We start from the raw sequence: 14,287 nt of genomic DNA, 5'->3' as shown, positions 1-14,287 counted from the left end.
TCTGCATGCTCAGTGCTGGTGTATCTTGCACCTTGTGGTAGCACCTCACCCCCAGAGCTCTCACTGCTTTGGGGCAGAGTTCCAGGCAAAGAGAAGGGAAATTCTGCACTTTTCTGCCTGAAACTGGGAAGGAAACACAGAAATCCTTCACCCAAGGACAGCTGGTGGGTTTTGTCTGCACTAAAGGAAAAGGAGCAGTGCTGATACTGAAGAGATTCACTGATGGATGTTTTCCCCTTTCCTCGGTTTACAAAATCATTTCCTGCCTGGGAAGATTCCTAAACACAGCCAGGACCCCCCTGGGGATGGGGGGAGGATACAGACAGAGGCCAAACCCCAAACCTCTACAAGAGACCCCCCCCAAATGGCCTCGGGGCCCAGTTCCTCCCCATTCCTAAAATTCTTCCCTTTCTCCCATGTGGATTGAGTGAGCTGGAGATGTTCCCGTGCCAGGAGAGCTCTCCCAGCCCTTTGCTCTGAGGAATGGGACTCACCTGGCATCCCTGGGGGGTCAGGAAGGGTTTTGCCAATAAAGTCTCATTCCAAGTCCAGCCTCACTTTTTAGAGTCTCATTTTGCTCCACAAACCCAGAGGATTTGGGACTGGGGGCGCTGCAGGATGAAAACCCTGCCCATGATGGAATTCTTGGAGGTACCTCCCAGGCAATCTCTGCTTTTCCCCTGCCTGGTGAAGCTCACAGAGAGGAGATGGAGGAGGAAGGTGAGGAAGATCTCGAGGGGGGGGCACCACGAGCTGTCCCAAAGGTCCTGGGGTGCCCTCTGGGTGCCCCCAGCCTGTTCCAGCACCATGAACATCCTTCATCCTCCCAGCTGAGCTCCTGCCCTCCAAATGGTGCCTCCAGGAGGGAGAGAGGCCCCAAATGCCCTTTTTCCAAACTTACTGGCCTCTCCCCTGCTCCTGAGGCCGGAGCCACCCGATCCCAGCCTTGCTTCTCACCCTGCCTGGGTGCCATGTGTCCTTCCCTAAATAAACCCCACTTGCTGGCCCCTGTCCAGCTGCAGGATCTCCAGAGATCCCATCTGGGAGGGCACCGAGAGGGAAACAGAGGCCCAGAGCTGATCTGGGGTGAGACGGGAGAGGTTCCATTAAAAATCCCTCCAGAGCCAGCACATCCTGAACCATCAGGAACCCTCCAGAGGGTTTTGGAAGGTGTCAAATAAATCCCTGTCTGCAGCCAGGAAGGGACCAGAGGTGAAGAGAATCCCTCTCCATCATCAGTGAGGATGGGATGAGACAGCAGCAGACTGAGCAGGACTGGGGATGCTCAGTGGGAAAGCCTGTTTCCATTAAACTTTAAAAAACTCTGGATTTGCACCTATTTCCAGCTGCAGATGGGGTTTTGGGGTGATAAATTACCCCATATGACCCTCTGGAGTTGGCTGGGCTTTCAAGCCCCTGCAGGACAGGAGCCCAGGGTGGCTCCAGGAGGGGACTGGGAATCACCCTCAGCCTGCAGGAAAGGTTTTCCAAAGGCTCCCCATGCCCTGCATCTGCAAAAGATCATGGAAAGGGATCTTAAAGTGTTGAAAGAGACCTTAAATCTCATGGGCAGGGACACCTTCCACTATCGCAGACTGCTCTCAGCCCCGTCCAGCCTGGCCTTGGACACTGCCAGGGATCCAGGGCTCCTGTGCCAGGGCCTGCCCATCCTCACAAGGAGGAATTTCTTCCGAAGATCGTCACAATCTCACAGATTTTTCCACTCTAAGGATGCTGAGGGTGTGTTCGGGAGTGCTGAGCCCAGGCAGAGGAGGGTCAGCGTAGGATTGATGGCATTAGGACGGTCAGGATGGACGGAGATGAGAGATCTCTGCAGCCAGGCTGAGGAACTTGGGGTTTATTGCAAAGGGCCTGGGTGCAGGGCCCTGCTGGGAGCTGCCAAACACAGCTCAGAGCAGGCTGAGAGAAGAGAGGGGGAGAGAGGATGAGAGGGTGAGAGAGTAAAAGGCAAGAGCTAAGAGCTAAGAGGCAAGAGTAAGAGTATAGAAAGTAAGTGAGCAAAGTTCCCGTTCCAATACAATAATTCTTCTTCTGTGTTGAATATTCTGATTCTCACTAACCAATCTAGTACAAGATACAAATCCTATAGCATTTCCATACAGCCTATAAGAATCATTACATTACCATACTGTGTTACATTTTAAACCCTAAAAACCTCTTTTTTGGGCCCCTTCTGCCAAGCTGTAGGGTCTGCTCTGACCCTTGGGCCTGTCTGCAAGCAGAGGGTGTTGTTCCATCAAAAGGGGATCACCTTCAGCCAGCCACACCATTGTTTTCCAGTTGTTCAGTAACTGAGGTATCTCAATGTTTGCTTTCATTTCAATCTCACTTATAGTTTCCATATTCTCAAAATCTTTTGCCAGGCAATCATATTTATCAGGCTTTCCTGTTTCATCTTCCCCAACACGTCAGGCTTCCCGCATCCCTCCCCCAGGAGTGCCCCATCCTGGCTCCCTCCTCTCGCATGGAGGGAGGGTGTCGTGTGTCCCCCGGTGTCCCCCGGTGTCCCCGCAGCCCCAGTGTGTCCCGTGTGTCCCGTGTGTCCCCAGCGGTGCCCGGGCACGGCGCAGTTTTGCCCACCCGGAGCCGGAGGGTGGCACTGCGGCCCCTCCGCAGCGCGGGCACGGCGGGGATGGCAGCGCTGGAGCGGGAGGACATCATCCCCACAGAAACCCCTGCAACAACCACACCACTGTCCATTAAAATAACTGCCCTGATCGTAACAGCCCTAGGCATCGTTTCAGCCCTAAAAATCTCAAAAATAGCCCAAACACTCATCCTCACAAAACAAACTCCTCTCTCTCAAACTTTTCAACATCCCTAGGGTACTTTAACCCCTTAATCCACTGCCTAAGCATAACCAACTTCCTCAACGGAGGACAAAACATTGCCTCCCACCTAACTGACCTCTCCTGATACAAAATATTAGGCCCAGAAGGACTGGCCAAAGACTGAAAACTAAACCCCTTCTTAGAGTTACCCCACAACCCCATCTCAGGTTAGAATGAGGACGTTGGCGAGTAGGGTTCAGAACAGGATTTGTGATAGAGGGCAGAAGGTTATTGGGTTATTGGCCCTGAGAGCCCCAGAGGGTGAGGAATGGGTCACACTGCTTGGGCACTCAGGAACAGCCGGGCAGCCCCGGCCAGGCACGGGTTAACCTGCGGTGCCCGGTGTGGGAATCCACAAAATCAGAGGGTGTCGTGGGAAGGGGACCAGGACACCAGGTGGTTCATCACAGGTCCAGTTTATTAAAGAAAGCATCAAACACTTATACAGCAAATAATAAGCTCATGAATATTCTGTAAGCCAAGCAATCTATTGGTTAAACTATACCATTAACTCTTCCTCATTCCTTAGGGGTTACATCTCTCCTTTCTCATGTCTCTTTCACTATTTGTTATCCTACAGTAGTAGGATACGCTATCTCACAGGTGCAGGACTTGGAATTAGCCACGGCTTTGTACTTTTCCAGTCCCTAGCAGCTAAATTCCCAACATCTCCCCTGTTTTTATTTTTTATGAAAAGCAAAATTCTATGGGCTAACTGTGTCACACTCTTTGCAACAAAAAAAAATAGGCAATTCTAATAACTAAACAATATTCTCAGCTAGTAAGATTTCTCTCTTACAAGGGATCTAAGCCAGGGAAACAAACCAAAAAGGCTATCACTATGTATAGGATATGCTATACAACAGATACAAAAAGGATTCTATGTGCTACAAGGCTCAAACAAAACTCAGGTGTGCTAATACAACCTACAAAGGTAAGCTAAAGGAGTAACATGTGCGCAGGTTTCACCTGCGTTGATTGTCTGGTAAGTTTGCTTTCCATCTTCAAACAGCAGATATACTTCAAACAGGAACGGCTTTACTCACAAATGCTTTTGATTGTCCCTTTTAACTAGAGTTTCTCTGATGTTCACAACAACACTTTGCACACAAGTCATAAAATAAACGCCTATCATAAAAGCATAAATCTATCTAACATCACTTAAACCCAATAGCACCTATACTTAAAATACTTAAACTTAAAACATTTAAACTTAATAGAACTTAAGTTTAAGTAAAGATAAGTTTAAGTAATGTTAACAGATTTTTAAATCAACAGAACTTACATGTAAAATCACTTAAATCTAACAAAACTTTAACAAAACTTAACTGACTTTAAATTCTACATAACTTAAACCTAATATAATTTAAACAGAATCTAGCATTATTTAAACTTAATAACACTTAAACTTAACAGGAGATAAATTTAAAAAAACTAAACCTTAACAGTATTTAACATTTAACGGCACTTAATAGATAATTTAACTTAAACTACTTAGCAACGGATGAAACTTACTATAGAAATAAAATATAGCATTTACTATAACTTACTTACAGGCCTGATTCTAAAATATTAAGCTAAAATAACTTTCTTCACGTGTTTGCTGCAGCATTTTTATACTTAAATACATTTAAACATAAGTTTATTCAAGGTATACCTGTGAAAAAGTTCTTTTGAATTCAGTGCTTGCTTTTACGTCTATCACATGTAAACAAAGCTTAAAAAATACAAAAAACACAGTCATTACATCTTACTTCTACAATCACTTTAACACATCTTTAACAATTTTAAATTTTTCAAAATATAATTTTAGAGTCTGATGTTCCACCAATTAAAGTCTATGCTTCTGATGTTTAAAGTCTCTGTTAACACCGGTGATTTTAAGACAGCATAACGAATGCTAAGCCAATTCGGCCGAAATTTGACTCCCGGATTCACTACGCTGATTTGTCTTTCACAGTCTCTGCTAGGAAAAACAAAAAGGGTTTTTCTAACTTAGGTGAGAAACGCTGGCGCAATGGTCCTTGGTGTCGCTTGTTTATTATCACCGGTCTCTTAATTGCAGTAGGAATCTTTCCTTTGTTGACAAGAGTCGGATTCATTACGGCTGTGAGATCTCAAACTGTAGCTTTTGCCGGCTGCAGGGAAGCGCTGGCGCTGGAAAAGCGCTCCGGTCCCGCGGCGCGCGTGTCGGAGCGGGCGAACCCCCCGCGCTGGGCTCTTTGCTGACTCCCCCGCAGGCTGACTCCGCTGCAGCCTCCGCTGGGCGGGTCGCTCCCCCCGCGGCTGCCGCCGCTGCGCCCATGCCGAGCTCGGAGTAGCACAGGCCCGCGGCCGCCCCGAGCCGCGGCTGCTGCTTTGCACTCAGAGACCATCACCCGCCATGGCTTGCTCGGTTTCTTTGCCGACTTATCATCTTCTAACACTGCTTCCCATAGTATATCCCCAGATTTTCTCCATTCCGAGAGTTCATAGACCTTATGAGGGTTAAGGAAAGTTTCTTCAGCGTATCCGTAGGCTAATAAAAAAATCTATCGCCTTTATCCCTCGCCATTCTAGATACGCGGCGAATAACTTATATGCTGCTTGCCTTTTCATACCTCTTTTGTGAGCGCTCTTGCAGCTTTCCAGGCTTCCGGCAGCACGTAAATGGCTTGAGTCACCCATGTGAACCCCAAAGGTGCTTCAAAACTCCGGCACCGTCCCGGCTGCGAACAGGACCCAGCTCCAACTTCCTCGACCGTGGGACGTTCTCTCCCCCTTTTTCTTTTAGTCGAGACGAGGGGTCAGCGTTCGGGGTCAACCATTTATCGTGGAAGGAGACCCTGACACCAGGTGGTTCATCACAGGTCCAGTTTATTCAAAAAAGCATCAAACACTTATACAGCAAATAATAAGCTCATGAATATTCTGTAAGCCAAGCAATCTATTGGTTAAACTCTACCATGAACTCTTCCTCATTCCTTAGGAGTTACAACTCTCTTTTCTCTTGTCTCTTTCACTATTTGTTATCCTACTACAGCTAGACCCAAGGACACGCTATCTCACAGGTGCAGGACTTGGAATTAGCCACGGCTTTGTACTTTTCCAGTCTCTAGCAGCTAAATTCCCAACAAGAGGGTTTTGGGAAAGCTGCAAAAGGCAGGCCCCAGAGACAGCAAACTGTGCTTAGAGCTAAGCAGCAGCCATGAGATAGGCCAGCAGAAAAATTATTTAAAAAGTAGAAAAACAAGAACAAATAGAACAATGATCTGTGTATTAACGGTTGTCTAGAATAACTCTCTAAGCTATAGAAAAGTTTATTAGCAAGATATTAGGAAGGTTGAAGCTTAATAATGGAGCTCTGTGCATTGTGTTTTAAGACTTACAGGCAGGTATTGTATTTGAAATAAGCAAGCATTGTTTAACCACAGGTCCGTGTGCTTATAGTGGTAGACAGAACTACTGTCAGTGTGCTTTTGCTTTGTGTGATTGGTCAAGAAGCTTATAAAGTGAGTTGTAACATTAAATTCTTAGTCTGCTGCCTGGGATGTGACTGCTGGCATCTTCCCATTGTCATCACCATGTAATGAGACTGATGCTGGAAAATAAAACAGCTCAAGGCAGTTCCACAGCAGCCCCGTCCTGTTGGTGATTTGTGCACAGACCCCTGGCTGGGGACACCTGGGGTGCCTGGGGTGCCCTGGCCACGTTCCCTGATCCTCTGGAGCTGCTGGGGCTCCCTGCCTGGCACAGAGGGTGCCCTGAGCTTCCATCCCCTCCTTCCTCCCACTCCGGGATGGTCCCAGTGCTACAGCTCGGGGAATTCACCCTCCCCATGTCCCAGCACACCGGGATTGCCCCTTCCCTGCCTGCACAGGGACCGGCAGCTGTCACAGACATCTTTTATGAAAAATCCTTTCCTCAAGATTCTTCCTCCTGAGAAGCTGAGAGGCTCCAAGAACAAAATGTAAACAATGGTTATCTGCTGCTGTGGAATGCAACAGGTGCATCTGGGATTGGTCTCATGTGGTTGTTTCTAATTAATGGCCAATCACAGCCAGCTGGCTCGGACAGAGCCCAAGCCACAAGTCTTTGTTATCATTCCTTCTTTATCTATTCTTAGCTAGCCTTCTGATGAAATCCTTTCTTCTATTCTTTTAGTATAGTTTTAATAGAATATATATAATAAAATAATAAATCATGCCTTCTGAAACATGGAGTCAGAGCCTCGTCTCTTCCCTCATCTTGGGACCCCTGTGAACACTGCCACAGGCAGAGACCCTGGGACACAATGGGGACACAGCAGGGACAGAGATGGCAGTGAACAGAGCTGGAGAGGGACTGGGTACAAGGGATGGAGGGACAGAACACAGGAAATGGCTCCCAGTGCCACAGGGCAGGGCTGGATGGGATATTGGGAATTGGGAATTGTTCTCTGGGAGGGTGGGCAGGCCCTGGCACAGGGTGCCCAGAGCAGCTGGGGCTGCCCCTGGATCCCTGGCAGTGCCCAAGGCCAGGCTGGACATTGGGGCTGGGAGCAGTCTGGGACAGTGGGAGGTGTCCCTGCCATGGTACTGGGTGGGCTTTGAAGTCCCTTCCCACCCAAACCATTCCCTGATTCTGGGATCCTGTGGTGGATCCAGTACCACAAGCCAGGGCACCTCAAATACCCAAGGCTGGACCAAGCATGGCCCTGATTCCACCCTGGAAATCCAAGGACACATTTTTCCCACCCTGATCAGTGTGGTCAGTGCCTCTGGGTGCCCCAAGCTCCCTTTCCCATTGGGATTTCCTTGGTTCTGCAGGCAGAAGAACTGCAGACAGACCCTCGGTGTCCCCACATCCCACAGGGCAGGAGACACATCCCAGGGTCTCCAGCCTCACTCCAGGCCTGCTCTTGGGCTGGGAAAAGCAAAAATTGACCTGTGGAACACAAAAAGTCCCCCTGTAGTGTCAAGGCTGCGCTTGAGGCAGCTGCTGGGAGCCACCAAACATCCCCTGAATTTCCTGCTGTGACCAACAGAGCAGTGGAAAGTCCCCAGAGGCACAGCAGGAGGGTGGCTCTGTCCCTGTGCCTGTCCCTGTCCCTGTCCCTGTCCCTGCTGTCCTCCCAGCCAAACCCTGGGATGCACTGGGAATGCTCCATGCCCTTGGATCGTGGCTGTTGTTCTGCTGCTCAGCCCCCAGTGTGGGCTCCTGTTGGATTCAGCCCTTTTCTGACTCAGACATGGGGTAAATGAGAGGTGTTTTAAAAACTTTTATTCTATTTTCAGTCTCATGTGAAGGGTGGGACAATACAGATCAGTGGCTAACTGTCCACAGGCTCCCAGTGCCAGCCATGCCTGTAGCCACCCCTGGGAGCTGCTCTGGGCTCTTCCCTCCCTCCTTGCCTTTGTTTTATCCATTCTGAGCCTGCTCAGGGCTCCAAGCCAGCCAGAAGGGCCCTGGTTTTTAATTGAAGAGATCCAAGTGATGCCTCCCAAAACACACCTTTGGTCTCTGTGGCCCTGATTTTTTAAGATTTTCTAAGCCTTCTGATGTTTACATTCTTGAAACAAACTTTCTCACACACTTTATGTAAATAACTTATTGTTTTGCATTCTTTTATGGAGGAGGAGAAATTTGATGGACTGCTGGTTTGTCCAGTGTCATTGGAGAGGTGGCACTGTGCAACATTTATAGATTTCCAGAAGTGACAGTGGATTGGAGGGTCAGCAATAAGTTTCAGGCTCGGGCACAGCGCTGGCAGCGCCGCTGGCACCGGCTGCCCCCTGGCCCTCACACTTGTCCTGCTGCTCTTCCCAGCCCATCACTGCCGGGGAGGCGCTGGCCAGGGTGGCTCCCACCTCCCCTCCACTTCCCTGTGTCCCTTGGGGTGCCGGAACTGGCCCGGAGCCACTGCACACCTGGGGCACTGCACTGTGCCTGGGCAGAACTCCCCGCGGGGGCCGGGGGTGATGGAGACGATGGGGGCCATGGGGGTGATGGGGGCCATGGAGGCCATGGGGACCATGGAGACCATGGGGGTGATGGGGGCAATGCAATGGGCACGATGGGGGCCATGGGGAGATGGGGGCCATGGGGGTGATGGGGGCGATGGAGGGCAATGGGGGCCATGGGGCCTGTGAGCATCATGGGGGCAATGGGGGGCATAGGGGCTGTGGGGCCCATGGGGGCCATGGGGGATAATGTGGGTAATGGGGCCATAGTGGCAAGGCCATGGGGGCCATGGGGGCCGGGGGCTATGGGGGCTATGGGGGCCATGGGGGCCATGGGGGCTGGGGTCGATGGGGGCAATGGGGGCCATGGGGGTGATGGGGGCCATGGGGGCGATGCAGCCATGGGGGCTCCGGCCCCGCCACCGCCGTGATTGGCGCAGAGCGGAACGGAACGGAACGGAACAAATGCCGCAGCTGAGACGGGCCAGGCTACCTGAAGGAGCCCGCATGTCCTCAGGTTTCACTCATGACCATCTGACAGCAGCAGCAGCTGCGCTGCCAACTCGCCGAGCCAAAGGCTCCAGGAGTCGAAGGAGAGGGAAATTCTGGCCCTAAAAGGTCTCTCCTTGGGATTTCGCACTCTCCACCCGACAGTAAGTACCGGGGTCAGCGCTGGGCGGCTGCCAGGCCCCCGGGCGGGGCTGCAGGGTCGGGGATGTGCCCAGGTTTGTCACTGTCACCGTGCCTGGAGCGGTACCGGCAGTGTCCCGGGATTTGCGGTCTGAATGCTGGGGGTGGACAGGACCAGGATGGACTCTGGAGGCTCTGGGGGGGTGTCTAAGGCTGGAGGCACCTGCTGGACCCCCCTGCATGAAAAACTGTCCGGGACAGGGGACAAAGTCCCCACAAACGTGCAGGCAGGGCACGGACGAGGGTGGCAGCAGCCAGCGGGCTCTCGGTGGCCACAGAGCTGTGTCGGGCTGAGAGGGGACAGTCAGGGCCAGCCAGGCCATGGGCTCCCGAGCCACCTTCCCCGTGTCACTGAAGGAGCCACGGGCAGGGCGCACAAGTCTCAGGCTCCTTTCTCCTGGCTTCTCCTCCTGCAGGTCTAAATATAAACCCCGGCCTGGGCAAGCCAAGGTTGCAGGAAAGGTCTGCGGGTGCTCCCAGTGTCTCCTTTCGGGAAGGGCCCTGTCCCTGCAGAGCCCCCGTGCTCCATGGGGCAGCAGGGGGGACCCCCAGGGCAGCGGGGGTGCTGGACCCCTGTGCCATGCGGGAATGGGGTGCCAGGGAAGGGGAGGCTGTTCCCACCCCGGGGCTGTGGGCACAAAGGCACAGCCCAGGGTGGGGTTCAGAGCTGGATCCCCCACGGCAATCAGACAGTGTCAGGCTGGGGTTCAGCTCGGGGTTTTTGGGTGCTGTATCCCCCCTGGCCAGCTGCCACCCCCTGCCGCATGGGCAGGGCCCGCTGTGCTCCTCCAGAGCCCTTTTGGGGTTTGTCCAGGGGCAGTCAGCACCATTCCCTCCCTTCCCCTCCATTCCTCCCATTTCCCCCCATTCTCCCCATTCCCCCTCCTTCCCCAATTTCCCCCATTTCCCCCATTTTCCCATTCCCCCCATTCCCCCCCTTTACCCCCCATTTCCCCCTATCCCCCCATTTCCCCCATTCCCTCATTCTCCCATACCCCCATTCCCCTCATTTCCCCCCATTTCTCCATTCTTCCCATTTCTCCATTCCCCTCATTTCCCCATTGCCCCCATTGCCCCATTCCCCCCATTCTGCCCATTTCCCCCCATTCCCCCCATTTCCCCCATTGCCCCATTCCCCCATTTCCCTCCATTCCCACCATTCCCCCATTCCCTCACATTCACCCATTCCTCCCATTTCCCCATTCCCTCCATTCCCCCCATTCCCCATTTCTCCATTCTCCCATTCCCCTTATTTCCCCCATTTCCCCCATTCTCCATTTCTCCATTTCCCCCCATGTCCCCATTCCCCTCATTTCCCCCATTCCCCATTTCTCCATTTCCCCCCATCTCCCCATTTCCCCCATTTCCCCCCCATCCCCCCATTACCCTCTTTGCCCCATTCCCCCCTTTCCCCTCTTTCCCCCATACTCCCCTTCCCCTCATTTCCCCCCATTTCCCCATTCTGCCCATTTCCCCATTCCCTCCATTTCCCTATTGCTCCCATTGCCCCATTCTCCCCATTCTGCCCATTTCCCCCCATTCCCCCAATTTCCCCCATTGCCCCATTCCCCCATTCACCAATTTCCCCCATTCCCCACTATCCCCATTCTCCCATTCCCCTAATTTCCCCCATTCCCCCTATTCCCCCCACTTCCCCGTCCCTGCAGAGGGACGTTTTCCAAGGAGCACAAGCATTTCCTGCCCTCGGGGCACTGATGGAGCTGTCAGGGATCAGCCCGCAGCAGGCGAGGGATGGATCTGCGGCTGCCAGCAAGGGACAACAATTCCACAAAGCCCTGGGGACAGCAGGACATCCCAGTCACTCCCATTATCCCGGGGAGATCCTCGATGGGTTGATGCAGAGCTGGAGCTGCCCTCTCTGGTTCTTTCCAGAAAAAAATGTTTTATTTATAATGGTTTGAGGGGGAAAGAGCATATTTACAGGAACTGGTTAACGAGCACAAAGTCCTGCCTTGACCGTGCTGTGCTAATATTTAAATAGCATTTTCTATTTTGTAATGCGTGCAAAAGGGTCCAGTTCAGGATTTTTCCTGGCTCTGTGGAGTCCCTTGGGCAGCTCCAGCTCCACTCAGGGAAATTTGATGGATTTGGGGTTATGAGAGCGAGCAGCAGAGCCATGAGGAGACGCCCAGCACTGTTTCTGTTTGGAGCAGGTTGGATTAATGATATTCTGTTTGCAGCAGGTTGGATTCATGAGGTTCTGTTTGTAGCAGGTTGGACTAACGAGGTTCTGTTTGAAGCAGGTTGGATCAATGAGGTTCTGTTTAGGTTGGATTAATAAGGTTCTGTTTGCAGCAGGTTGGATTAAGGAGGTTCTGTTTGCAGCGGGTTGGATTAACGAGGTTCTGTTTAGGTTGGATCAACGAGGTTCTGTTTGCAGTGGGTTGGATTAACGAGGTTCTGTTTAGGTTGGATCAATGAGGTTCTGTTTGCAGCTGGTTGGATCAATGAGGTTCTGTTTGCAGCAGGTTGGATTAAGGAGGTGGTTTCTATGCAGGGCAGAAAGGGGAGAAGGTGGTGGATGCTTTGGGAAGTTGTGAGAGAAAAGATCCCAGTTTAGCACAGGAGAGGGCAGGGAGAGTGCTCAGCCTCTGTGCCTGTCCTGCTGCCTCCCTCCTGGGATCTATAAATCCCTGGAACATCTCATCTTTGGGTTCCCCTTCTCCTTTTCCAGGTGGATCTGGATGAGATCCCTGGGGTTATGGGCTCAGCATCTCTGCCAGCTCCAGGTGCCCCGTGCTGGTCCTGATTGGCAGGGTTTGCTCCAGGGCATTGGGATCCAGAGGCTGCAGTGGGAAAGGGGCATCTTCCAGCTGCAGGGATCCCAATATTGCAAATCCCACGGGAGCAGCAGGGCTGGGACGTGCTCCTGGTGCAGTGCTCGGGATCCCTGCGGGAGCTGCTGCCTCTCCGGGCATCCCCCAGGGCTGGGGGCATCCCTGCTTCTGTTCCCCGAGCCTGGGGGGGCAGGAGGTCACTGCAGCCCCACGCCACCCTCCCTTCCCCCTCGCTGTCCCTTTGCTGTCCCCTCGCTGTCTCTTTCCCTTCCCGGCACGGCTCAGATCTTTTCCGAGCCTGACACGGGAGGAGCCGCAGCTCCGGCTGACACCCGAGTGCAGGGTGGGCAGTGGGCAAGCGCAGGGTCCCCTTTAACTTTAACCCTTCCCTGGCTGCTCAAGCCTCCAGCACTGCCAAATCCCCCTAAAATAACCCCGAGCGCCACCCAGGCCGGTGTCCCCTTTCCAGCAATGCCCTGTGCCCCGGCAGGGACAGCGGCAGTGGGGTTGGGGTGGCATCCCCGGCTGCGGGCAGGAACGGGTCAGTGCGTGGCTGCAGGATGGTGCAACCTCCTATTTCCATCTGCGGCCGGGGAGAGCATCCCAGGATTTCACAGCTCCCGGGCCGTGTGTGCCACCCCCACGCTGAGCACAGCAGGTACAGGCCCAGGGCGGCGAGCCCCGGGAGCTGCGGGGCAGCCGCGATCCGGGAGTTGCGGGGAATTCCTTCCCACGTGGGGCTGGTACTGCTGCAGGAGCGGAGGTGCCTCTGCAGGGCTGGAATTTCGGGGCTGATGTCCCTGGAAGAGCCGTGGCCCCCTAGAGGTTCAGCACACAGGATTTGGTTTTCCAAAGGAAGGCAGAGCTGGGATGGGCTCAGCTGGGATTTGCCAGGAGCTGGAGGAGGGAGCAGCGCTGGTTTTGGCAGGAGCAGAGCAGCCAGAGCAGTGCAGAGCGCACAAAGGTGCTGCTGGAATGGGACACAATTCCAAAGGAACTGTGCATCCATCCTATTCCATGGAAATGCCCAGCACAGCTGCAGGGTGTCCCTGTCCCAGGGCAGCACCCAGGCTGGAGCAGCTTGGATGCTGCCAGGAAAAAGCTGCAGAGTGTTGGGAAGGCTCCTTTCTGCTCGAGGCAGGCAAAAAGCATCGTTCCCATAGCAGGGAATTCATCCTCTGTGTGCTTAAAACCATGAAATTGGGGAAATTGGTTTGGGTTGGAAAGACCTTAAAGCTCATCCCATTCCATGGCAGGGACACCTTCCACTGTCCCAGGCTGCTCCAGCCTGGCCTTGGGCACTGCCAGGATCCAGGGGCAGCCCCAGCTGCTCTGGGAATTCCATCCCAGCCCCTCCCTACCCTCACAGGGAACAATTCCTAATTCTCAATCTCCCATCCATCCCTGCCCTCTGGCAGTGGGAGCCATTCCCTGTGTCCTGTCCCTCTGTCCCTTGTCCCCATCACCCTGTGCTGCTGCCCTGGTGACCCGTGGGTGACACGCAGTGGCCTGGCTGGGAGACAGAGGTGGCACACGAGGAGCAGGAGCTGCTGCAGCATCTCAGTGCTCTGCTCTGGCTGGGAAGAGGCACCCAGCAGTGCTGGGCTGGCTCTGGAAGCGTTTCCCAAGGAAGGACCTTCCCTTTGGCTGGGCTCGGGGGCATTCCAGGCAGCCCTTGGTGACGGATGCACTTGGAAGCATCCCCCATCCCTGCTGGCACGCCTGGCTTGGGCCACGCTGCAGGCAGAGAGCAGCAAACCCCCCCCCCAGAGCAGGGCAAAGAGCCGCGGTGGTGACAGGAACCCGTCCTGGGGACGTGTCACTCAGTGTCACTCACAGAGCCACTGGTGCCAGAGGTGTCACAGCCACACGGCCCCACCGGGTGCTTAAAACACCTGCAATTCAAAGCATAACGCTGGAAAATGAAAAAAAAAATTTTTTTTTCCTCACTCTAAAGCCCATCACTATTTTAAAATAGAGTGGGAAAAGGCTTGGGGTCACTTAATTTTCTTACTGGTGTTGTTTT

Source organism: Melozone crissalis, unplaced genomic scaffold (assembly GCF_028551555.1).
Source record: "Melozone crissalis strain CALT ecotype California unplaced genomic scaffold, PUWL_Pcris_2 ptg000032l_1, whole genome shotgun sequence".
NCBI lineage: Eukaryota > Metazoa > Chordata > Aves > Passeriformes > Passerellidae > Melozone > Melozone crissalis.
This window is presented reverse-complemented; position numbering follows the sequence as displayed.